Raw genomic sequence first — 27,141 nt, forward strand, 5'->3', positions numbered from 1 at the left:
TGCCTGGATTTTTTAAATTATACCAATTTTATTAAAATATTACACAATAGAAACTTTTATCAAACCAATATTTGATGGGATAAAACTGATAATTATAGCAATAATTTGACAACTTATTCAATAAAAGGAAAAGTTGATTGAATTGGTTTAGTAGAATCAGTAAACAAAAGTATTTACACAAACAGGGACATATCTTGGTTAAACTATATTGTATTACTCTTTACTTAAATATATTAATACACACACATTCACACCTGGCTTCTCAGGTGGGGCTAATGTTAAAGAACCCGCCTACCGACACAGGACATGTAAGAAGCTGGTTTGATGCCTGGATTGGGAAGATCTCCTGGAATAAGAAATGGCAACCTGCTCCAGTATTCTTACCTGGAAAATTCCATGGAAAGAGAAGCCTGGTGGGAGACAGTTCACGGAGCTGCAAAGAGTCAGACATGACTGACTGAACACACCTACATATTCATTCACTCACTTCTTCACACTCCCCAACTATATTCTGCACTTTGAAAAATAGAAACCATGCGTTTGCCCATCTTTATATTACCATCTTTTGCAAAAATGCACAGAATCCTCACAACCTTTATCATTTGTATAAATGAGAAAACCGAGGCACAGAGAAGTTACATAACTTGTAGCATATGGTTACAAGGTTATATACGTAGTGAGAATGGGAGTCTAGATCAGGACTAGGCATTTGACCATAGATCACAGTTCTCCTAACCACTTCTAAACTGCCCCACAAAGTTAAGTGATAATTAAGTTTTTAATTGTTTTTAATTAATTGACATAGGTTTCCTTATTATTAGCTCTGCTTTTCATTGTGTAAAAGGAAACATCCCCAAAATAATCACCTTAAATACTTTGCTTAAATACTTTTCTGGGCAGATTCAGAAAGCAATGAGAGAAACTACTACATTGACCTTAATTCTTGCCCACAAATAAAAAACTGTTAGTAACATTAAAATAAAGAAAGCTTGTGAGGAAAAAATAATTATCAAGCTCTAACTGTAGAGGAGGATAATGCAGGGCATAGGAAATCACAATGTGACCCTGAAAACTGCTAATGAGCCTTAAACCACATCAATGGGCCTAGTGTCTTCATAACACAGATTTAGCCCTGCTTCTGCCTACTTTCATTATACTTTCCAAGGAGCAGTCTCTTAAATTCTAGGTGTCAGAATTATAGAACCACAGATAAAATGGAATAAACTCAAATGCAAATTATAGGGCTCAAAACTGTTGCTTTTCTAGGTTTTTTATTTTTATTTTTTTGATGAGATGCTACCACACTTTATGCAACAAGACTAAACACTCAAACTCTAATTTTATAGTAATACATACTGACTTCCAAATGAACATTAATAACAATACTGAACTAGAGTTCAAGAGGATAGATTTATTGTCTGTACAGTTTCTAGCACACTAAGTATATGACATGTTTGAGGAAGAAACAGTAAGAAAATTGAAGGAGAAACTGGACAATAATTCACTCTGAAAAGGAAGAGATTAACCATACTTGTTTTCTCTTTTGTTTTCCCCAAATTAAACTTATTCTGTAAATTTGGCAACTTGTTGACTAGGTCCCTTGTCCTGACCACGAAGTAAAAGCTAGGAAATCTAGTATTAGCCACAAGATTTATCAGTAAATAGTGGCTCAGATGGTAAAGAATCTGACTGCAATATAAGAGACCCAGATCCGTCCCTGGGTCAGGAAGATCCCTGACAGAAGGGAAAGGGTACACACTCCAGTATCCTTACCTGGAGAATTCCATGGACAGAAGAGCCTGGTGGGCTACACTCCATGGAGTAGCAAACAGTCGAGCTCAACTGAGCAACTAACACTTTCACTTTTTTCCAGTAACTAAGAGATCCTCTTTTTCAGCATCCCATGGATTGCAGTGGGTTATAAACAGATGTGTAATGAGGACTAAGAAAGCTGAAATGCCTAAAGTGTCAGGATAGTCAGGATCCAGTGAGACTGTTAAGTGACATTCTGCAATTGTCAAATCAATTAGCATTAATTTTCTCATAAAATAGGTGACATATTTAATAACAAATATAGGTAGAGAAAAGAGGAAATGCTAATATTTAGTCTAATAATATTTTTTAGTGATTCACACTGACAAAGGCATTTTAATAATATCATGACCTTACATTCATCTAGTACTTTACTGTGGCAAAATTGCTTTTGCATGTATTACCTTGAGTAATCTGAATTGTTTTATAAATAGAAAAATATAAGGAACATATTAATCTAGATGTTATAGCTAGGTCAGTAGCTTTCAAAGTGATTTATAAAATACTAAAGTAAACCTATGTGTGTATATCTAAAAAATGAACCAGATAAACTACTTTGAACATAATATAAGGAAAAGCATTGTATTCCTAGAGCCACACAGCAATAGCACCTGTACAATTATTCAATTTGGGCTCAGGGGTTAAGAATATGGGCTCTCAAGTCAGAATCTTTGGACTGAATCCCAGTTTTGCTGTGTCTTAGTTCGTGATTTTGACAAAATGAAGATAATAATACCAAAGGACATGGGTACATATATGACACCCAGGTAAGTATCAGCCATTAATCCACGTCATTTTGTTCCTCTTCTTGAACCAGCAACCAGTTATAGAGCCATGGCATTGCTCATTAATAGTAAGACATTATTATCAATGTTATGAAAATACTCATTATGTTCCTAAATGTACTTGATATTGCTCTTGATATTGATTGCTTTAAGGGTTAAGTTTTAAAAAGTGCTAGAATATGCAAGTTTTTTAGGCCAGTTTCATTCCTTTGCTATTTTACAAATAAGTGATTCTCAGTCAAAACCTTATGGATTTATGGTATAAGCATAGGTTTCAATATTTGGCCTCATTTTGCTGATCAAGAGTTAATTTTGGAACAAGAATCATATGATTATGATATCAAAAAATCACCAACATGAAGGGAAATGCTTCATCGCTTTTGTCTAATTTATCACTATTTTAATAAGTTTAGAAAAGACAGCAATATTATTCAGATGCAAATGACTTTTAGTTATGATGTCTCAAACCATAATGCAAAGTGACATTTTTTTTCTTTAATTAAGATGTTCCACATTTACTCAATCACTCTACATGCTGTTAAACATCATATTCTGAATAGAAGAGCTGGAGAGACCTCTACTATTTTTACTGATTTGAGGAACATTTGTTCCCTAAGTGGACATAACCCATCTCTCAGTATTTGTAAGATTCAGAAATCTACTTTTAAATATTGGGTTAGAAGAAATCATTGTTGAGACGACCTGAAACCACCTGGGAAAAGCAATGGTCAGTTCTAACAGCACAACTCATGGATTAAAAAAAAATTCAGATTGGCCCCACCCAAATCTACACAACCAATCCTATAATTTAAGATACAATATTTGTGTTAGTTAAATTCAAAACCACTGCAATGTGAACTCAGATATCAGGTTTCCATTTTTTCTTTGTCACAGTCTAAACTATTTTAAAGAATTCTAATATGAATGATAATTTATTATAGTTGATTATATCATTATAAGGTAGTGGAATTAATACATTTCAATAAGTCCAGGTTCCTTGTTTCCAACCATAAAATAGGAATCCTATATACACACAATGTGTTGGATCACATAAGTGAATATAATTTATGTTAGCACTGTAAAATTGTATAATCTTATCTGGCTGATTTTAAAAGTAAAGATTATTTGGTGGAGTGGAAGAATAATGAACCAGTCTTTCTGAATTCTTTATAACAGTTTCTGATGTCCTAGAATATTGAAGAACATACTCTTGGGTAAGATATATTTCCCCTTTAAGACTTTTACAAAATAGGGACGTTAGCTGATTTCCAGTACTAAAATTTCTATTTTCCTAGTTGTAAAAAGCAAAAATGTATATATTTTCTAGTTATTTCATTCCTTTCTGATAACATACACTGAGCAGTCTGAAGAATAATTTTTAAAATCTAAACACAACTTGCAAACATACTAACAAGAATATCACTATATGCAAAGAAATTAATTTCCACTTTGCAGTAAGTACAGTAACCAAAAGTGTAAACTTATATAGCATAAAATCAACCATATTTTCCCCAAAGGTTATCAGATTATATCAAAACACATAGAAATATACTCTTAGATTACTATACTAGATTATAGATTAAAAATGCATAATATCTCAGTGATAATATTAGGACTCAAGATTCCATATTTCCTGATTTATTACATTTTGTAGAGCATTTCAACATTAATTGCTTACCTCTTCTAAGTAATTAATTCTTTCATATCATTAACAGTTGAGCTCGATACCGTAATTTGCGTATCCTGGCTCTTTTACAATTAATCTACATCAATTTCATTTATCTTTAAGTTTTAAAACACCAGGCTCAGTCGGCTTAATTCCACACTTGATAAATGAAAAGATTCACAACTCCCAGAGCTGGTTATTTAAGAAAAATAATGCAACAACCATTTACTCTGAGCTTGATAGTAAACGGCCAGTGAAATGCAAGACATAAAACTGACAAGGCAAAGCTGCTATCAGCGGTGTCACGGCAGTGCTAGTTGACAACAGCAATAGTAACTGGAATTTGTAAACCCTCCCTCTACAATTTAGAATGCAATTTTAACCTATTAATTAGAACACTGATTTAAAACTTAGAAGCACAATATTATCCTTAGAACTAGAGACGGTGGGATGAATTCAACATGTCTCTGGCCCCAAGGGGCTTTCAGTCTAGTGGGAAAGATAGGCACACACGTGGCCCTATAGCAATGTTGACTGCCACACACGCAATAATGGAAGCACAAAGAGAATGACGGAAAAGTGAGAGGTTCTGGCCACAATGATTTGAAAAGATTTCACAGAAGAGGGAACGCTTAACCTAGTCCCTGAAGCAAAGAAGGATTCAGATATCTAAAAAAAGGCAGGGGTGTGTAACGGAGGAGTATTCCATACAACTGTATGCTGGCATTGTATTGAATTTTCACAGATAAGGAATAACAGAGATGAACATTATCGGATCAAGGTCAGAACAAGAGAAAGAATCAGAGCCACTCCTTGAACTTTTCACTCCTGGGTCAAATGGTTCCCGCTTTATCACATGGCTTCCTTCCTGACTTAGGGCAAGATTTCTCTGCCCTGACAACCATCTCCACCCTCCATTCATTCTCCCATGCTGCCACACCCTTTGCAGGACTTGCTAGGATGTCCAGAGAAAAGCACAGAGGCAGCCATGTCTTCATAAAACACGTTACATTTCAGCTTGTGTCTCAAAACCAAATGAACACATTGAGGTCTATCTGGAGGTGCCCTTTCCTCACCATTCTCCAACACTTCAAAAGACTGGGAACTGTGCTTTTGCCACATGGCAGGCTCAATAAAGCCGTGGTCCATTCCTCTACACCTTCCATTTTTCTCCTTCAGTTTTGTCAAGTGTTCCCAATTCCAAGAAACCGTAATTCAGAATGTGGGGGACGTTACAGAGTTTTGGCTTAGGAGGTCGTGCAGATGTTATTCCTTAAGGAAGACGATCATGATCGCCTATGTGAGTAATGGCTGTAAATCGGCTAGAAGCCAAAAGTTCTCTTATAGCAGAATGTATAAACCATTCTCCTACTGAAAGAAGACCCCCAGTAGGATAATATATTATTACACATGATTCAAATTATAGGATCTGCAGCAGGGGAGCTCATGACTGATTCAGGACAGTCGCTCCCTGAATACTGATGATGGGATGATGGAATGCCTCATGAATTAAAAGGGCCATGGTTTAGTGTCTAAATCCTTCATATGCTTTAAAAAGTGTCTCTGCCTATCACTGTATTCTTTAAGCTTCTTAAACGAGTCATGTAGTGTTATGAAACCCTTGTCGATGTTTTTAAAATTCCATGTCTTTGAATAATTATATTCAAAGTATTCTTTAAAAAAGAAGACAATGAAACTATTTTCTTTGCTAGAAAACTGTATCCCTTTAATGCCAATATGCAATAAAGATATGGCTTAAGAGAAATCGCATTTAAGTGTGACCCAGTTTCCGCTCTTTGGGATTCTCTAAAGCAACCTGAAAATCTTCACATGCCACATGTTCTGGGCTTTTTAAGTTATCTATATAACAAATGAATTTATCTCTGACAAATTAAATATAAATGTACAAGACAAAATTGTGTTTCCAAAGGTTTTCTGCTGATTAAATGTACTCATTCCTAAATATTATTTATCTTGCTCTATTTTGGTTATATAACAAAACAATAAATTTGCTAAAGGTATTACATTGGGAATGGAGATCAGGCATTTTTATAGAAACACTAAGGCAGATGTTAAATATTACACATTCTGAAAAACAAATGGCTGTGATATATTCTGAAATAATATGTGAGCTCGTCCCTTAACTTCTTTTCAATTGGTCCTTGCATTCTGTTTTTCTGGTAAATGGATGCAAATCAGGTGCATTGTGCTAAGATGGGAAGAGAGAGATTTGTCCAGAAATGACCTCAGTTCTATTCATTAATAAAATGACACATTGGCTGAGAGCAGTAAAGAATAAAATATAACAAGAGTGAACTTTCCTCCCTGTAACAGATGCACATAAGCGATTTTTGGATAAAGCACTGTATGCAAAAATGGCCACTGCAGCATAAAATCTGGACACGTTAAAGGAAGCTCTAAGATGCAGATTTCTTGGAAAAATTGCAACTTCCAAGGCAATGTACCCACTTATTCTCCATTACCTTACACAATCCTGAATCCCAACTTGCCGAAAGCATGCTGTTCCTAAGGGGGCAGTGGGGTCAGATAAAATAAATGTTTAATTTTTTCTAAGATTTTTTTTCTTAGAAGAAGGTAATTTGGCAAGGTCAAAACAAAATAGAATTGCACCCAGAATCACTTTCAGTGACAGCAGACACCCATGGAGGGAGAAAAAGAAGGTAGACGCTATCAGAGAGAATATAGCCACATTCTTGCATAGCGGTTTAAATTATGCCAGCAGAATAATTAATGGAAGGACCTAATACAGGGAAGGGGGGGTTACAGGAAAGAGGGGAGGCTATGTTAAACAAAGTTCATTACTGCATGATGTAAATGAGTTTCTCACCAGTGATGTCACTGATTGGCTGAGCTGCAGAGCTGGCTTCGAGCATGGCCGGATTGGCTGCTAGCTCTTCTGGTGCCTGCCTGCTTGGGCAGCGGTTGAACCAGATACTTTCTGTCTCTCTTGTTGTCGTTTGAAGCAAATCTTGTTCAGCCCAGCTGTGTCTCCATAGTAGTGGCACCCTAAGAGAGTCTCCCTCCTGCTTCCCACAGCCCGTCTGTGAGGCGGTCGCTGCTGTGAAATACCAGCGCTTGGCACCAAGCCCAGACAGCGTTCTCAGATCCATCTATAACACACACATACAAAAAGAAAAAATTTTTAAAAAGCAGTTCTTTCATCTGAATTGCATCCTAAGGAGGATTAAGAAGGCTTCTATTGCTACTGATTTGTGTCCTTTCAATTTGATGGCTAAAATAGTTTTTGAAACACAGTATCCTCTCATCTGCAGTAGAACACCATTGGTTCAAATGAGTTAAAAAAAAAAAATAGGAGGGAAACCCCCTCTCCCATGTTTACCTTGATTACAGGAAAATAATTCTTCATTTCCCTCCTAAGCACCGTAACTGATGTTTATGGTCCCCTCCCAGAATTTTAAACTCTCAGCAGATTTCTAATTATATCCGAGTCATTATTTTCAGGTTAAGACAAGGGGTCTTAATTAGCATTCTCTTTTAGCTATGCAAAATGAGACAGGGCATGAAACAGAAACGATCTATGGAGAGGCAGAGAGAGAGAGAAAGAAAAAAAAAAAATCTGTGCAGCTTCTACAGTTGAGCTGACACCCCCGCCTTCCCCACTCTCCCTCCACCCCCTTGCAAAAAAAAGAATGCAGTCATATGAACTTTACCAGACAATGGAGTACCTACAGGCTCTCCCCTAGACAAGTCCTTTATAACCAGCCAGTGCTATGTGCTGCAGACAGTGGCCAATCGGCAGGCTCCTTTCTGCAGCAGGGACACAATAGGTGCATTGGCCACACTGTCCTCCTAGCCCCTGACAGCAGTTCAGGTTCATTTATTGTACACTGGAAGGCACATATGTCTTTAATAGTCACTGTGAAATTATCAGTGAGGCTGTCTTTATTTCACCATAATTACATCAACCTAATTACTGCGCACAAGCTGCAATAGCACTGTTTGTACAGAGTGGCGCATGGGCATGCAAGCCGGAAAAATATGCATGAACATGCTTGCTTATTTCAATAATAAGATCCCCCAATTATTTCTTTCCTAGAGATTAATGCTTCCTCCAGAACACTCTAGTGGATATAGTCATCACTTCTTCTTTTCCAAAGAAAAAAAAGTGCAGATACATTCAAGTGTGTGTATGTGTACATGCATACGTGTATAATTTAAACACTATTTTAGCCATTTATAGGGGGGTAAGGTATAGGGGTGGAACCTAGTCAGCAAATAAAAGGTTGCTGAGGATCTAAGGCATGAACCCCTTATCACTAGGCATTAGAGCGAAATAATAAGCAAATCTGCACTCATCACCGTAGTCACACGTAGAAGCCGATTTATTTGGAGTCCAACTGTCATGAGCATTTGCATATGTCGCATTTATGTATTTCCATGTTACATAATTACAAAATTTTGGGCAACAATGACTCAAAATGCTTGAAAAACAAAAATCTTTACTTTTCCTCTATTAGTCAAACAGAGGTGGGTACAGTCTGAAGTGGGAAACGCCTGTTATTTTTTTTTTTATTTTATGCATGTTCATTTACATATTCATGAACAGAATAGTTGTTATGACAGCTGATTCTGCAGCAGGAGATGAAAAGGCAGGATTCAGCATACAGAGTGTATTCATTTTGAGGGGGAGAGTGGCAGCATATGATGACCAGGAAGAGAAGATATTTGGGGTTTCATTTGGGAGTTACCTCATTATATAATAAAAGATCTGAGTAGACAACCTATCAAAAAATGTATAACGAACCTAGGAGGTAAAAGCAATTTGCATTGCTCATGGCCATTCAGTCAGTCACACTGTAAAGAAATAAGCATTTTGAAATGGAAATTTCTGGCTCGAATCTTTGCAGGTAAATAAAATTGCATTTTGTTTTCTGGCTACTTAGAAGATTACTAAAATGGAATGTGCTCAGCAGCTCTGTATTTCTCATTATTTTATAATTTACATACTTCTGTTCCAAAATCAAAATGCTAAACTTTAAGCACTGATTATAGTCTAAGATAGAATTTTACCAAATTTTACCTAAATTTCTTACATATTTTTATTTTTACCTTATGATTCTGTAATCAAGAATAGAATTCATCATCATGGGGGGCATATTTGGAGAAACAGTAACTCATCTATTTCCATATAGATACATGTATATAATACATATTCATCCCCACTACAGAGAAAGAATCCCATTAATGTTATTTTTATTGACATATTTTATCATCCCCTTTTTATTAACATTTGCAATATTTGTATTATAAAAGTATTCAAGTTTATTTTGCATTTTGTAAGCATGTGTATGTGTATGTGTGTGTCTGTGTTTTTAATACAGCTCTTCTATCTATACTTTCCCAAAATCTAGTTTTGGTAGGAGGGATAAGTGAGGCAAATTCCTAAGCAGACCAGTAAGAGACCACAAGACTCAGTTATAAAAAACAAAAATAATATAAGAAATGACTACATCTATAATTCTGAACTGCTATATACATTGAAATCAAAACACCTGAAATCAAAGGCATAATTTGGTTACTTGATACATAAAGTAAGATGCTTTTTCTCTATGTGATTGCAGGAAAACTTAAGAAGCTACTTGCAACACTTTATTGATGGTTTACCTATAAAAGAGTCTTTCTAAATCTTCAAGAAAAACATGAGAAAGACTTCCTGGTAATCAAATTAAGATATGTAGACTTCTACATCTCTCTCTCATCCCTTCCCCCCTCCCTCCTCTCCTTCTCTCTCTCTGTCTCTCACACACACACACACACACAGAGAAATAAACATATGTAAAATCATGACTGTCCTTTTATTATAAGAATTTGCAATTCTTCTAGTTATCTCAATTGTTAGTCTCTCACTGAACAAAAAGCTTACAAAAGTCCAAACGGAAAAAGGTAATACTTAATTGCTAGTTATCCTTATTGCTAAGTAAAAATCAAAACAGGGGAGAAGGTTTCATAATATCGCATACATTTAGATTCCACTAGCACATAGAACATATTTGGAAATTCACTGTTATACAAAGGATTTTGATGAGTATGCTAATTTTAATAACAGGATTAGTTAATAGTCCATATCTGACTCCCTTAAACAAACAGAGATTTGCAAACAATGACCACTAGAAATAAAAGAGGCCTTCCTTAAGTACTACAATTCATTAAACCACACAAGGGTTCCTACTCCTTGTTATAACATTCTGTCATAGTTTGAGTTACTAGATACATTTGAAAACAACATTACTTTTTTTATAATATTTTAGTATTACACTTTACTATTCTTCTTACATCTCAAATACAAAATGCAACTAGGAGCTATTAGCATGCTACCCAAACCAAAATAACTACAGTAAAATCTTATTTGGGATCATAGTACCAGAAAACTTAGAACTAAGCTATACCTTGGAGATTGAATCCATTCATTTTAGACATGAGACTAAAGAAAATTAATAACTACTTAATGTATTTCCACCCATTACCCTGACATCTATATTAAAAATATGATTCTGACCTATTGTCAGGATATTCTTAATTAGTAGAGTTTTACCAAAGATAGGGAATTCATGGCATCTCCCCATAAGATCAAAGACATGCATTTATAAGATAATGTATGGAGACTGCCATCTGTTTTCCCACAATGGAATTAAACTAACTCCTTTATAAAGATCAAAAGCATAACCTTAGACTTATAATCATGATCTCACCAAGAGTCAACTCAGCACAAATTGGCTGTAAGAATGTGAAATAACAGCCAATCACATTAACCTTATAAATAATAAAGGGCATTCCATATGTAGAGCCAACTTAGAGATGTGAAAATAATATGTTAAAGAGTAACTTGTCAGTCTCCTGATGTGACTCATTCTCATTAAAAAAATAATCCATTTTAATAAGTATGGGAAATATTCACAGTGTAATCAACATTAAGAAACCACTGTTTATGTCTTTGTCAACACAATGACAAGCATCCAGATGACAAAACAAGATGCGGTTAATCATCAAGATAGCTCTAAATATCTGGCTTGTTTTTGCGCCCACAAACTCATTACTTGAAATATCAGTGTGTGTATGTTGGATTCAAAGTGAATATTCTTGAACTCATTAATAATGATCATCTTTATGGGATTTGAGAAACAGGATTTTTAGAGGCGTCACTTTTGGATTATCCAATACATAAATCTGTTTCCAAATAATACTTTTTAGAACATAGTTATGATTAAGCTCATTTATATTGACCTCAAAACTGTTAGCAGTGCACTACCTATGAAAATACAGCCCTTTATACCACAGTTTGTAAAACTCATTTCTCTTGCAATGTTTCCAGTTGTTTTAATTAAGATTGTTTTTAAAAGTGTACTTTATGAAAAAAATAACAAATTAAGACCTCTAAATACCCAATAGAAAAGAAAAAAAATTTTCAAGCAGATTAATCACCTAAAAAGACTTGGAAAGAAAAATGAAAATCTTTCATCTGAGAAGTTGTCACCAAGTATCTGAAATATCTCAGTCTTTGTATAATAATTTTTTTCTAAGTAAAAATTGTTTTTAACATCTAGGATGAATAAAAAAGAAATGTTCTACATAAGATATATGCAAAATTATACTATGCAGTGGTTGCTAAATCTGTCATTAACAAAAAAAGTTAATCAAATCGTATCTCATAATATAATGCAGTGAAGTAAAAAAGAAAAAATTGAACTACAGCACAGATGAACAAGGAAATATGACTTCCCCATTTTAAAAGTGGTCTAATTTTTGTCAAATGCTCATCCCATTAGGTTGTTGGAGATAGTAAGGGAAAATTATTTTCCAATTAATTTGTCATTCTTTTATGCTTCAATAGCCTCTTTTGAGTTATTCCCTGTGTGGCAGACATAATAATGGTTCTCCAAAAATGTCCACATCCTAATCCTCAGAATCTGTAACTATATTACATTACATGGCAAAGGGGAATTAAATAAACTGATGGAATTAAAGTTGCTAATCAGATGATTTTAAATTAGGAAGATTAAACTAGATTATTTGCATAGGTCCAAATTAACCTCAAGGGTCCTTGAAAGTGGAGGAAGGAAGCAGGAGAGTTAGAGAGAGAGGTGATTATGGAAGAGTGGTCAGAGATGCAACATTGCTGACCTTTAAAATGGAAGAAGAGGACTAGGAAGGTAGGCAATCTCTAAAAGTTAGAAAAAGAAAGAAATAGCTTCTACCTTAGAATCTCCAGAAACAGAACCTTGCCAGTACCTTGGTTTTAGCCTGGTGACACCCATTTTGGATTTCCAATCTCAAGAATTATAAGATAGTGTATTTGTATGGTGTTAAGCCACCGCTGCTGCTAATGTGTAGTAATTTGTTGCAGCAGCGATAGGAAACCAATAAATGCCATCTTTTGAATAAGTTAAGGTCTTAAGTTTAATCCCCCTGTCCTCTAAAATAAGAGGGGAGGAATGAACTTATAGATCTTGTGGTTCTGAGGAGTGGAGATCTGTCCTTGATGATATTTTCTTGACTATGTATTGTCTTGTCTCTGGGTTACTGTGTCTGGGTTTACTAAGGTAGAGTAGCTGATCTGGACCTATTGAAGCATTGCACTGGTTATGCAAATTCAAACTATTGCATATCACCACTTTTTCCTCCTCTCAGTATCTTCAGCATGTGTAGCCCCTTAATTCCAGCTTCAGGCTTTTGTTGCAAAATCAGCCCTTGCCATCTCATTGCATTTATGTACCTGGGTACCACAAAAATGTTTGAATACTCTATAAATTTTGTGATCATAATGAATTGGTAGATTATCTCCATGTTTTCATTTTCAACATCACATTCAGGGACTGCTAACCTCTTTTTTTTAATTAATTTATTTATTTTAATTGGAGGCTAATTACTTTACAGTACTGTGGTAGTGTTTCCATACTTAGACATGAATCAGCCATGGGTGTCCATGCATCCCACCATCCTGAAACCCCCTCCCACCTCCCTCCCCACCCCATCCCTCTGGGTTGTCCCAGAGCACCAGCTTTGGGTGCCCTGCTTCATGCACTGAATTTGCACTGGTCATCTATTTTACATATGGTAATATACATGTTTCAATGCTATTCTCTCATATCATTTTTTTTTCAATTTATGTCCAATTTCTTTGGGTATGAGAAGTTTCCCCTCTCTTTCCTTCTGCTCCCTTCAGTGGCAGCACAAAATTTATCTACTGGTGTATTTAATAAAAAAACAAAAACAACAACAACAACAAAAAAACCCTGGGACTTCAGCCCAGAGAAAGAAGAACAAGGACACACATATGTCCTATCTCTTGTTCTTCTTCCATTTGTCTTTCCCCACACTCACTTAGGTCAGAAGACTTAGGATTTTTTGTTCTCACATAATATTTTCTTTCATATAATACCATCTTCCTTCATGAAGTGGCACTCAACAATTCTTCTTCACTGAGGCTAAATAGAATGACAGTAGAGGAATATGGGAAATATGATTTTCCAGGATAAAAGTGTATTCATTTATTATTTTCTAAATATTGTACTCATGGACTTCTGGTTAAAATGGTAGTTATCATCTCAAAACTGTACTAAAACTACAGAAAACGTAGTATTAGTAAGGAAGAACAAAGAAGGAAAACAAAACAAAATTTTGAAAAGTGGAGCAAAATTTTGAGAGTTGGATAGTTACTGACTGACCTATAGCCCTGAGAAAACTAGATGCTAAGCCAGCAATAGATAAAGCCTAAAGGCCTCCCAAGAAATTTTAAAGAATCAGGAGCCCCAGGTGCTTTGGGAAATGAGGATAGAGACAGGAATAGTTGAAAAATGGTTAGATTTTGTTTCGGTTGTGCTGTATTGTGTTGTGTTAGTTGCTAAGTCATGTCCAACTCTTTGTGACCCCATGGACTATAGCCTGCCAGGCTCCTCTGTCCATGGGACTCTCCAGGCAAGAATACTGGAGTGAGTTGCCATTACCTTCTCCAAAGATTATGCTTACCAAGATGTCAAATCCTTGTAATTCTTTCTTCACTCCATGTTTGTAGGCAAATTCCTCTTTGTCACTGCAGTATAAGACTAGAACCTTATTTTCTGAAGAAGGTGAAACACAGTTCACATACTTGAGGAAGAATTCCCATACTCTAAGGAGTAGTTTTAAATCAATCTATACACTCTGGACTGGTGGAGGGTTCTGACAACATGTGGTCCACTGGAGAAGGGAATGGCAAACCACTTCAGTATTCTTGCTTTGAGAACCCCCAAAACAGTATGAAAAGGCAAAAATATAAGACACTGAAAGATGAACTCCCCAGGTCTGTAGGTGCCCAATATGCTACTGGAGAAGAGTGGAGAAATTACTCCAGAAAAATGAAGAGATGGAGCCAAAGCAAAAACAGTGCCTAGTTGTGGATGTGACTGGTGATGGAAGTAAAGTCTGATGCTGTAAAGAACAATATTTCATAAGAACCCGGAATGTCAGGTCCATGAATCAAGGTAAATTGGAAGTGGTTAAACAGAAGATGGCAAGAGTGAACGTTGGCATCTTAGGAATCAGTGGACTAAAATGGATTGGAATGGGTGAATTTAATTCAGATGACCATTATATCTACTACTGTGGGCAAGAATCCCTTGGAAGAAATGGAGTAGCCCCCATAGTTGACAAGAGTCCGAAATGCAGTGCTTGGATGCAATCTCAAAAACAACAAATTGATCTCTGTTTGTTTCCAAGGCAAACCATTCAATATTAGCATAATCCAAGTCTATGCCCCAACCAGTAATGCTGAAGAAGTATAAGTTGAATGGTTCTATGAACCTACACGACTTTCTAGAACTAACACCCAAAAAAGATGTCCTTTTTATTATAGGGGCCTGGAATGCAAGTAGAAAGTCAAGAGATACCTGGAATAACAGGCAAATTTGGCCTTGGAGTACAAAATGAAGCAGGGCAAAGTCTAATAGAGTTTTGCCAAGAAAACGCACTGGTCACAGCAAATACCTTCTTCCAACAAGAGAAGACTCTACACCTGGACATCACCAGATGGTCAATTCTGAACTCAGACTGGTTATATTCTTTGTAGCCAAAGATGGAGAAGCTCTATAAAATCAGCAAAGCAAGACTGGAAGCCAACTTTGGCTCAGATCATGAACTCCTTACTGCAAAATTCAGACTTAAACTGAAGAAAGTAGGAAAAATGACTAGACCATACAGGTATGACCTAAATCAAATCCCTTACAATTATACAATGGAAGTGACAAACATATTCCAGGGATTAGATCTGAAAGACAGTGCCTGAAGAACTATGGATGGAGGTTCATGACATTGTACAGGAGGCAGTGATCAAGACCATCTCCATGAAAAAGAAATGCAAAATGGCAAAATGGTTGTCTGAGGAGACCACAGAAATAGTTGAGAAAAGAAGAGACGTGAAATGCAAAGGAGAAAAGGAAAGATATACCTTGAATGCAGAGTTCCAAAGAAGAGCAAGGAGAGATAAGAAAGCCTTCCTCAGTGATCAATGGAAAGAAATAGAGGACAATAATAGAATAGGAAAGACTAGAGATCTCTTCAAGAAAATTAGAGATACCAACGGAACATTACATGCAAAGATAGGCTCAATAAAGGACAGAAAAGGTATGGACCTAACAGAAGCAGAAGATATGAAGAAGAGGTGGCAAGAATACACAAAAGAACTATACAAAAAAGATCTTCATGACTCAGATAACCACGATGGTGTGATCACTCACCTAAAGCCAGATATCCTGGAATGCGAAGTCAAGTGGGCCTTAGGAAGCATCACTATGAACAAAGCTAGTGGAGGTGATGGAATTCCAGTTGTGCTATTTCAAATCCTAAAAGACGATGCTGGGAAAGTGCTGCACTCCATATGCCAAAAAATCAGGAAAACTCAGCAGTGGCCACAGGACTGGAAAAGGTCAGTTTTCATTCCAATCCCAAAGAAAGGCAATGCCAAATAATGCTCAAGCCACTGTACAGATGCACTCTTCTCACACGCTAGCAAAGCAACACTCAAACTTCTCCAAGCCAGGCTTCAACAATACATGAATCGTGAACTTGGAGATGTTGAAGCTGGATTTAGAAAAGGTAAAGGAACAAGAGTTCAAATTGCCAACATTCATTGGATCATTGAAAAAGCAAAAGAGTTCCAGAAAAACATCTACTTCTGCTTTATTGGCTACTCCAAAACCTTTGACTGTGTGGATCACAACAAACTTTGTGAAAAATTCTGCAAGAGATGGGAATACCAGACCACCTGACCTGCCTCCTGAGAAATCTGTTTTCAGATCAGGAAAAACAGTTAGATCCAGACATGGAACAACAGACTGGTTCCAAATTGAAAAAGGAGTACATCAAGGACATAAATTGTCACCCTTCTTATTTAACTTTTATGCAGAGTACATCATGAGAAGCGCTGGGCTGGATGTAGCACAAGCTGGAATCAAGATTGCCGGGAGAAATAACAATAACCTCAGATATGCAGATGACACCACCCTTATGGCAGAAAGTGAAGAGGAACTAAGAACCTCTTGATGAAAGTGAAAGGGGGGAGTGAAAAAGCTAGCTTCAGACTCAACATTCAGAAAACAAATATCATGGGATCTGGTCCCATTACTTCATGGCAAATAGATGAGGAAGCAATGAAAACAGTGGCTGACTTTATTTTGGGGGGCTCTAAAATCACTGCAGATGGTGACTGCAGTGATGAAATTAAGACGCTTGCTCCTTGGAAGGAAAGTTATGACCAACCTGACAGTATATTAAAAAGCAGAGACATTACTTTGCCAACAAAGGTCCATCCAGTCAAGGCTATGGTTTTTCCATTAGTCATGTATGGATGTGAGAGTTGGACTATAAAGAAAGCTGAGCACAGAAGAACTGATGCTTTTGAACTGTGGTGTTGGAGAAGACTCTTGAGAGTCCCTTGGACTGCAAGGAGATCCAACCAGTCCATCCTAAAGATCAGTTCTGAATATTCATTGGAAGGACTGATGCTAAAGCTGAAGCTCCAATACTATGACCACCTGATGAGAAGAAATGACTCACTGGACATGACCCTGATGCTGCAAAAGATTGAAGGCAGGAAGAGAGGGGGATGATATAGGATGAGATGGTTTGATGGCATCACCAACTAGATGGACTTGAGTTTGAGCAAACTCCGGGAGTTGGTGATGCCTGGTGTGCTGCAGTCCATGCGGTCACAAAGATTCGGACTTGACCGAGTGATTGAACTGAACTGAACTGATAAACTCTAGATACTGAGAATACTCTTCCCAAGTTATTTTCTTCCCTAAGTGCTGCTGCTGCTGCTAAGTTCTTTCAGTTGTGTCCAACTCTGTGCAACCCCATAGACCACAGCCCACCAGGCTCCCCTGTCCCTGGGAGTCTCCAGGCAAGAACACTGGAGTGGGTTGCCATTTCCTTCTCCAATGCATGAAAGTGAAAAGTGAAAGTGAAGCCATTCAGTCATGTCCAACTCGTATTGACCCCATGGACTGCAGCCTACCAGGCTCCTCCATCCATGGGATTTTCCAGACAAGAGTACTGGAGTGGGTTGCATTTCCTTCTCCAATGCATGAAAGTGAAAAGTGAAAGTGAAGCCACTCAGTCGTGTCCAACTCGTACGGACCCCATGGACTGCAGCCCGCCAGGCTCCTCCATCCATGGGATTTTCCAGGCAAGAGTACTGGAGTGGGGTGCCATTGCCTTCTCTGTCTTCCCTAACTAGGTTGAGTCTAAAAACACTAGATTCTACATCTTCTCTTCTGAGCAATCTGATGTAGCAAGAACAATAAAATATATATACATTGTGGAAGTGATAACTGTGTATATAGCAAATATTATCATCCGTTTCCATAGCATAGATTTGCCCTTGGTAGAGGCTGCACAGACTGAGTCATATTCCCCATGCCCTACAAATATATATGTGCAAAATGATGGTGATGAAATATGAGTGGACAAAATCTGCATCTCTTCTAGGCCTGGCAGGTCCATAAAACCTTTTTACATAGCTTTCCTGCATGTTCCCTTCTCTTTTGATCTGTTTGAAATTTATATGGCCTCCAAAGTAACCTTGAACATCATATATTATAGATGATAAAGCCACCATTGGTCTAGACCACTAAATAATTGTGTGCAGAAGGGATGCCCTTTAACATAATTTTTGGTTCAATACTATTATATGAGCAAGAAGTATCTTTATATGTATTTTGGTTATTAAACACTTTGTCTTCACTAAGTACAGTAAATAGCTTCAGTTCAGTTCAGTCACTCAGTCATGTCAGACTCCTTGCGACCCCATGAATCGCAGCACGCCAGGCCTCCCTGTCCATCACCAACTCCCAGAGTTCACTGAGACTCACGTCCATCGAGTCAGTGATGCCATCCAGCCATCTCATCCTCTGTCATCCCCTTCTCCTCCTGCCCCCAATCCCTCCCAGCATCAGAGTCTTTTCCAATGAGTCAACTCTTTGCATGAGGTGGCCAAAGCTATACCTAAGTAATATACACAGTTTCACCAGATATAATTATGTATAGTGAAAATCATAGTTAATAAGCCTCACTCATGAACTCAGAGGTTCTGTCAGCTTTTTAATAATTATGTCTCAATCTTAAACAGAAAAAGAAATATATGGGATGCTGGAAGTGTAGCATAGAAGACAGGAAATGAAACAAACTAAAGAAAAAGTCAAAATGGAAGAATTAAGACTATATTAAAAGAACAAAACTTTTTAAATGACTATCATTAATGTTGTCAGAAAAAATATTTAAAAATATTATGTCCATGAAATAGTAAGAAGATGTTGCCAAAAAAATCTAAATAAGAAAAAGTTACTGAAAATTAAATTAAGATCATAATGATGAAAAAAAAAGCATAAAAAACTTGGAAGTTAAACTTAAGAAAACTCTTTCTTAAAGTAAAGAAAAAAGATGAATGTACAACAGAAGAGAAACTATGAGAAAGAAGAGAGATTTGGGAAAAGTAACAATTGGAATCCATGGAAAGAGAAATAAAGAAAATTAAGGAGGAAAATCATCAATGACATAATTCAAGGAAACATTCTGGAACTAAAAACATGAGTCTCCAGAAATAGTTCCTAAGAAAGCCATGAGTGTGGATTCACAGCACAGTTATTAGTGCAGAATTTCCAAATACTTGAAATAGGAACTTCTAGCTCTGGTCATGGATGGAGTAGATAGCACTGAGCAATGTTCTTACTGAAAAAAATTATAAAGTTGAATAAATATAAAAATTGACTATTTTTAATAACAACATAACCAAGTAAAACATTTTAAAAGTGACACCAAACATAAGCATACACTGCTGCTGCTGCTGCTGCTGCTAAGTTGCTTCAGTCGTGTCCGACTCTGTGCGACCCCATAGACAGAAGCCCACCAAGCTCCCCTTGTCCCTGGGATTCTCCAGGCAAGAACAACACTGGAATGGGTTGCCATTTCCTTCTCCAATGCATGAAAGTGAAAAGTGAAAGGGAAGTCACTCAGTCATGTCCTACTCTTAGCGACCCCATGGACTACAGCCTATCAGGCTCCTCCATCCATGGGATTTTCCAGGCAAGAGTACTGGAGTGGGGTGCCATTGCCTTCTCCAAAGCATACACTAGAAAACTAGAAAACGCCAAGTGTATAGGTGTTTGCAAACATTTGGCTTATTCACTCTTTTTTTTTTTCACATTCTTCCAGATAGCTAAGATCATGTAGATATTTCTACAGTTAATATTTAAGAAGTGTTAAAATTGGTAGCATCTTCCTTCACTATGGAGGTGTAGAAATTAAAGTATTTACCTCCATTTATTTCTCCCTAAGATAATTAGCAATGAGTATTTCTGAAGTGGAAATTATGTAAAATAAATATTAAAGTAATCCTTAGTATACTGTATTGGTGTTTTTCTTCCTGGCTTACTTCACTCTGTATAATAGGCTCCAGTTTCATCCATCTCATTAGAACTGATTCAAATGTATTCTTTTTAATGGCTGAGTAATACTCCATTGTGTATATGTACCACAGCTTTCTTATCCATTCATCTGCTGATGGGCATCTAGGTTGCTTCCATGTCCTGGCTATTATAAACAGTGCAGCGATGAACGTTGGGGTACACGTGTCTGAGACAGCAAAAGAGACACTGATGAAATTAAGACGCTTGCTTCTTGGAAGGAAAGTTATGACCAACCTGACAGCATATTAAAAAGCAGAGACATTACTTTGCCAACAAAGGTCCATCTAGTCAAGGCTATGGTTTTTTCATTAGTCATGTATGGATGTGAGAGTTGGACTATAAAGAAAGCTGAGCACAGAAGAACTGATGCTTTTGAACTGTGGTGTTGGATAAGACTCTTGAGAGTCCCTTGGACTGCAAGGAGATCCAACCAGTCCATCCTAAAGATCAGTTCTGAATATTCATTGGAAGGACTGATGCTAAAGCTGAAGCTCCAATACTTTGACCACCTGATGCGAAGAAATGAGGACTTTTCTTATGGACTCTGTGGGAGAGGGAGAGGGTGGGGAGATTTGGGAGAATGGCATTGAAACATGTATAATATCATATATGAAACGAGTCACCAGTCCAGGTTCGATGCACGATACTGGGTGCTTGAGGCTGGTGCACTGGGACGACCCAGAGGGAGGGTATGGGGAGGGAGGAGGGAGGAGGGTTCAGGATGGGGAACACATGTATACCTGTGGCGGATTCATTTTGATATATGGCAAAACTAATACAATATTGTAAAGTTTAAAAATAAAATAAAATTTAAAAGTAAATAAATATATAAAATAAAAATAAATATTAAAGTAATCCAAAGGGAATAGCATAGACATGGCAAGGAAGAATAGGTTTGAGTCTTGGCTTTGAGGTAGAACATTCATTTATAAAACAGAGAAAATAAAGCTATTTTTAAAATGCTATGGTGATGATTAAATAACATGTTAAAATCGCCTCCTTGGTGCATGCATGCTCAGTTCCACAATCCCATGGGCTATAACCCCCAGGCTTCTCTGTCCATGGGATTTCCAAGGCAAGAATACTGGAGTGGGTTGCCACGCCCTCTTCCAGGGGATCTTCCAAATCCGGAGACTGAATCCATCTCTCTTGTGTCTCTATTTTGGCAGGTGAATTTTTTTTACCACTACACAGCCTGGGAAGCCTCCTAGGCATCCAGCCCCAAATGTCTACTTGATGTATGTCATTTCTCTCTGTTTCCTTGATAATCAATATCCTAACACAAACAGCTTTTAGAATAGTTTTATTCTATTTATCTAATTCAGAATTTTGAAGATAAAGGTAAAGCTTCTTTACCCACCCTAGTATTTTTATATGAGCTTTATTCATATAAAGCTCAGAATATTTTAAAATCCTTTTTAGGGTTAAAAGAAAAGATGAATTAGCCCTTTCCATAATTTGTCTGTCAGATGTAGGTTAGGAAAACAATGGAGTCTGACTCTCACATTGAGAACCTCCTGCCAGTATAGAATCAACAAAGCAGAATTTCAACAAAGACGGTCTTACAATATCTGAATTTTGAGAATGATGCTTAACTCTTCAAGGACTAATCCTTTTCTGTTTAATGATTATGTTCATAAGAGGTTGCTGATGTACCAGTCATCCAAGGGCCTGAATCAAAAGTCACTACTGTCTAAGTAAACTTGCCTTTTTCAGGTCTTCACACTCTGGCCTAGAGTAGATAAAGCCTATAGAATTATATATATATTTTTTTCTAATTTTATTTTATTTTTAAACTTTACATAATTGTATTAGTTTTGCCAAATATCAAAATGAATCCGCCACAGGTATACATGTGTTCCCCATCCCGAACCCTCCTCCCTCCTCCCTCCCCATACCATCCCTCTGGGCCGTCCCAGTGCACCAGCCCCAAGCATCTAGCATCGTGCATCGAACCTGGACTGGCAACTCGTTTCCTACATGATATTTTACATGTTTCATTGCCATTCTCCCAAATCTTCCCACCCTCTCCCTCTCCCACAGAGTCCATAAGACTGTTCTATACATCAGTGTCTCTTTTGCTGTCTCGTACACCGGGTTATTGTTACCATCTTTCTAAATACCATATATATGCATTAGTATACTGTATTGGTGTTTTTCCTTCTGGCTTACTTCACTCTGTATAATAGGCTCCAGTTTCATCCACCTCATTAGAACAGATTCAAATGTATTCTTTTTAATGGCTGAGTAATACTCCATTGTGTATATGTACCACTGCTTTCTTATCCATTCATCTGCTGATGGACATCTAGGTTGCTTCCATGTCTTGGCTATTATAAACAGTGCTGCGATGAACATTGGGGTACACAAAAATAAACTCAAAATGGATTAAAGATCTAAACGTAAGACCAGAAACTAGAATTATATATTAAAGCTTATAGTTTTGTTTTACCCTGGGCTTGCCAGTGAAAGTTTTATCTCTACTCTACACACGGAAAAGAAGCCTTGATTGTAGACAACATCACCACTCCAGGCAATGGCTGTTCAGGCTCCCCTGCCTGAAGCGATGTGTGGGAGGGGTAGGTTCTTACCTTTCTTCCTCAGTGGGATTTTCTAAAAGCAGGCGGTGTTCACATTCATTAAGACTGTCTCTAAAAAACTTCTTTTCCAAAGGAGAAAGTGCCTCATTTACTCTCTTAACCAGAACATTGATTTTTCATCAGCTGAAATCAACTTTTCTTTCAGCTACTCCTTCCAGGATGTACTGCCCCACTAAATAGAGCTTTCAAAAAGTGAAATCCCTGAAAACATAATCTGGGAGCCTCCCTAAAATGCCTCCATGAACCACAACAGAGACTTTGTTCCCTTAGGGCTCAATGAGAAAAAATTTCTTTTTTATCTTTTTCTAAACCCTGGTTGAAAAAAGGGTCTTCAGTGTTTCTCAGTGTCTTCTAAGCAAGGTCACTTCAATAAATCCCAGGGCTAGCAGTCTAAAGAAAAACATTACATCTTCAAGTGTACTTAGATGTTGTCATCAGAATATAAAAACTATCTAACCAAAAATGCCTCTCTTTTCACCTTTGATGTCAGAAATAGTGAAGCAAAACATGTTTTGCCAGTTTTGTAGTCTGTGTCTGCTCTTTTGCCTTGGTGGGATCTTTTTACTTTTAAATGTCTTCTCTTGCTCAGCTCTTTTATCTCTAATCTCTTCAGTCTTTTCTTAAATAGATGGGGTGATGTATTCATTCCCTATTGCTGCTATCACAAATTTAGTAATTTAAAAAGCCGGGACTTATCATCTTGCAGTTCTGGAGGTCAGAAGTTGAAAATGAGTCTCAGTGAGCTAAAGTCAAGGTGTTGGGAGGATTATGTTTCTTCTGGAGGCTGTAGGGTAGAATCTGAGTTTTGTTTTGTTTTGTCTTTTCTAGCTTCTAGAAACCACCCACCCACATTCCCTGCCTCATGGCATCATCCTCAGTTTTCAAAGCCAGCACACAACATCGCATCTCTCTGGCCATTCTGCCCTAATTACACCTCCTTCAGACTCTTTTGATTAGCAATCTTAATTCTATTTGCAATCATAATTCCTCTTTGTGATGTAATGGAATATATTTCCAGGTTCTGGGAACTGGGACATGAATGCCTTTGGGGACCCATTATTCTGCCTACCACATGGAACATGTCTTAAATTAACAATGCAGAATATAAAAAATATGGGTTGGGGAATCGTCTAGCATCAAGAATACCAACGCACATCCCCTTGAAAAGGAGTGAGTAGCATTTGAAATAAGATTACCAGACAGAAATCATCAGGTTTGGGTGGGCATGGGATTGAAGGGTTCTCTCAAACAGACAGCTGGACAGACCTGGAAAGCAGACAGTCAACCACTAAGAAAAAGGGCCAAGATATCAAACCCCAGGTCACTCCCTGGTCTCCTTCCTCCACCAGACTCAACTTTTTTGTCTTTTGCTGGTCACAGATCTCTCATGGGCCTCCACTCCCAGTCTTACTATATGATTGGCTGATGCTGGGATTCAGAAATGTGAAGCTAAATATTAAACATGCAAAGTCAAGTGGGTTTTAGGAAGCATCATTATAAGCAAAGCTAGTGGAGGTGATGGAATTCCAGTTGAGCTATTTCAAATCCTAAAAGATGATGCTTGGAAAGTGATGAACTCCATATGTCAGCAAATTTGGAAAATTCAGCAGTGGCCACAGGACTGGAAAAGGTCAGTTTTCATTCCAATCCCAAAGAAAAGCAATGCCAAAGAATGTTGAAACTACTATACAATTGCATTCATCTCACACACTAGCAAAGTAATGCTCAAACTTCTCCAACTTGCAGACATTCAAGCTGGATATAGAAAAGGCAAAGGAATCAAATCAAAGGCAAAGAGATCAAATTGCCAACATCCATTGGATCATCAAGAAAGCAAAAGAGTTGCATAAAAACATCTAATTTCTGCTTTACTGACTGTGCCAAAGACTTTGACTGTGTGGATCACAATAAACTGTGGAAAATTCTGAAAGAGATGGGAATAACACAGCACCTGACCTGCCTCCTAAGAAATCTGTATGCAGGTTAAGAAGCAACAGTTAGAACTGGACATGGAACAACAGACTGGTTCCAAATTGGGAAAGGAGTATGTCAAGGCTGTATATTGTCACTCTGCTTATTTAACTTCTATGCAGAGTATATCATAAGAAACGCTGGGCTGGAAGAAGCACAAGCTGGAATCAAGATTGCCGGGAGAAACATCAATAACCTCAGATATGCAGATGACATCACCCTTATGGCAGAAAGCGAAGAAAAACTAAAGAGCCTCTTGATGAAAGTGAAAGTGGAGAGTGAAAAAGTTGGCTTAAAGCTCAACATTTAGAAAACTAAGATCATGGCATCCGGTCCCATCATTTCATGGCAAATGGATGGGGAAACAGTGGAAACAGTGGCTGACTTTATTTTGGGGCTCCAAAATCACTGCAGATGGTGATTGCAGCCATGAAATTAAAAGACAATTACTCCTTGGAAGGAAAGTTATGACCAATCTAAACAGTATATTAAGAAGCAGAGACATTACTTTGTCAACAAAGATCCGTCTACTCAAGGCTATGGTTTTCCCAGTGGTCATGTATGGATGTGAGAGTTGGACCATAAAGAAGGCTGAGCACCAAAGAATTGATGCTTTTGAACTGTGGTGTTAGAGAAGACTTTTGAGAGTCCCTTGGACTGAGAGGAGATCCAACCAGTCCATCCTAAAGGAAATCAGTCCTGGGTGTTCATTGGGAGGACTGATGTTGAAGCTGAAACTCCAATACTTTGGCCACCTGATGCAAAGAGCTGACTCATTTGAAAAGATCCTGATGCTGGGAAAGATTGAAGGGGATGACAGAGGATGAGATGCTTGGATGGAATCACCGACTCAATAGACATGGGTTTGGGTGGACTCCAGGAGTTGGTGATGGACAGGGAGGCCTGGCGTGCTGCGGTTTATGGGGTCGCAAAGAGTCAGACATGAGTGAGTGACTGAACTGAAATGAACTTAGTACACATTCCCAGATAGAACTTCTCAATTCAATTATTTCTATATTCAATTATATATTTTTCTATATTTAATTATATATATACGTGTATACACACACATCACTTCACTGAAATGTGTATTATCCCCAAATGAAATACAAAGCCATAACGAAGTTCTTTCTGTTATATATGTGTCCCATTTCTGCTCATTTTAGCATTTTTGGAGAGGGGGTTAAAACTGATTACCACCTTCTTAGTAATGTTTAACTTGCATATCTGTATACAACATACGTATTTCATACATGGAAATATATATAAATTTATAGTAATAGTATTTGTGAAAGATGTACTTTTGCTTCTCTGTATATAAATACTCCAAATGTTACACTTACATATGAATGAAATTTTAAAGGCAAATAATATATACAAGATGATATTTATGTGCATACAAACATCACAATATTCAAATGTAATAAAATATTATATTTAACCCATAGGAACAAACATTGAAGATAATCAAAAGCATAAGAAAAAAAATCTGTTACATGCTATCAATACATATTGACTGGCATAATCCCTAATATTTGGCTGTTTTGCAGCTACATTATACCAAAGTAAACAGAATTGTAAAATGAATAGTAATGGAGCATGTGCTGACACAGACTCCAACTTACAAGAATTAATGTCCCAAAAGTTTAGCTGTAAGTTGACTGCTCAGAGTATATTTTTGTTGTTTTTCCCCCAACCCTATACCATAACAAATTTCAAGGTTTCCAAAAAGTTGAAAGAATTTTACAATAAGTAAGTGTATTCTCCCCAACCAATATTCTCTTGTTAACATTTACTATATTCACTATATCATCTATCTCAAAAGAATTAAATAATTACATTTTCTTTCTAATGGCAGGCTGCTGTTCAAAGTCACATAAATTGAATTAAGCTTACAGCATAGCACTAATTTACATTATGTTGTTTTACCTCCTCCAAATTAAAATGGTAATGTTGCATTTGTGTAATAGAAAACTAGTAAATGAAAGAAAATAGAAGAAATAGACCATCCATAAGTATATCACCAAAGATAACCATAGTAACAGTATTAAAATTTTTTAAACATTTTAATTTTGCTCCCAGATTTTTTTTATATATTAGTAATCATATTTAGCAATTTTCATAGCTTTGGTTATCATTTTAAATAAGTAACAAGTAGCACATTGAATACATGTCTTAAATTTGCTTAATCATTACTTAAGCATTCACTTGTAATGTGATATTTGAACAGTTTCCATGTCTTGTTATCATAAAATGCTGAAATGAAGTACTTTGTGCTTTTTCTCCAACTGTTCTTCCTTAGATTCAGAAGTGGAGTTGTTATTTCAGTA

The sequence above is a fragment of the Bos indicus genome, chromosome 1, assembly GCF_029378745.1.
Source record: "Bos indicus isolate NIAB-ARS_2022 breed Sahiwal x Tharparkar chromosome 1, NIAB-ARS_B.indTharparkar_mat_pri_1.0, whole genome shotgun sequence".
In the NCBI taxonomy this organism is placed as follows: domain Eukaryota; kingdom Metazoa; phylum Chordata; class Mammalia; order Artiodactyla; family Bovidae; genus Bos; species Bos indicus.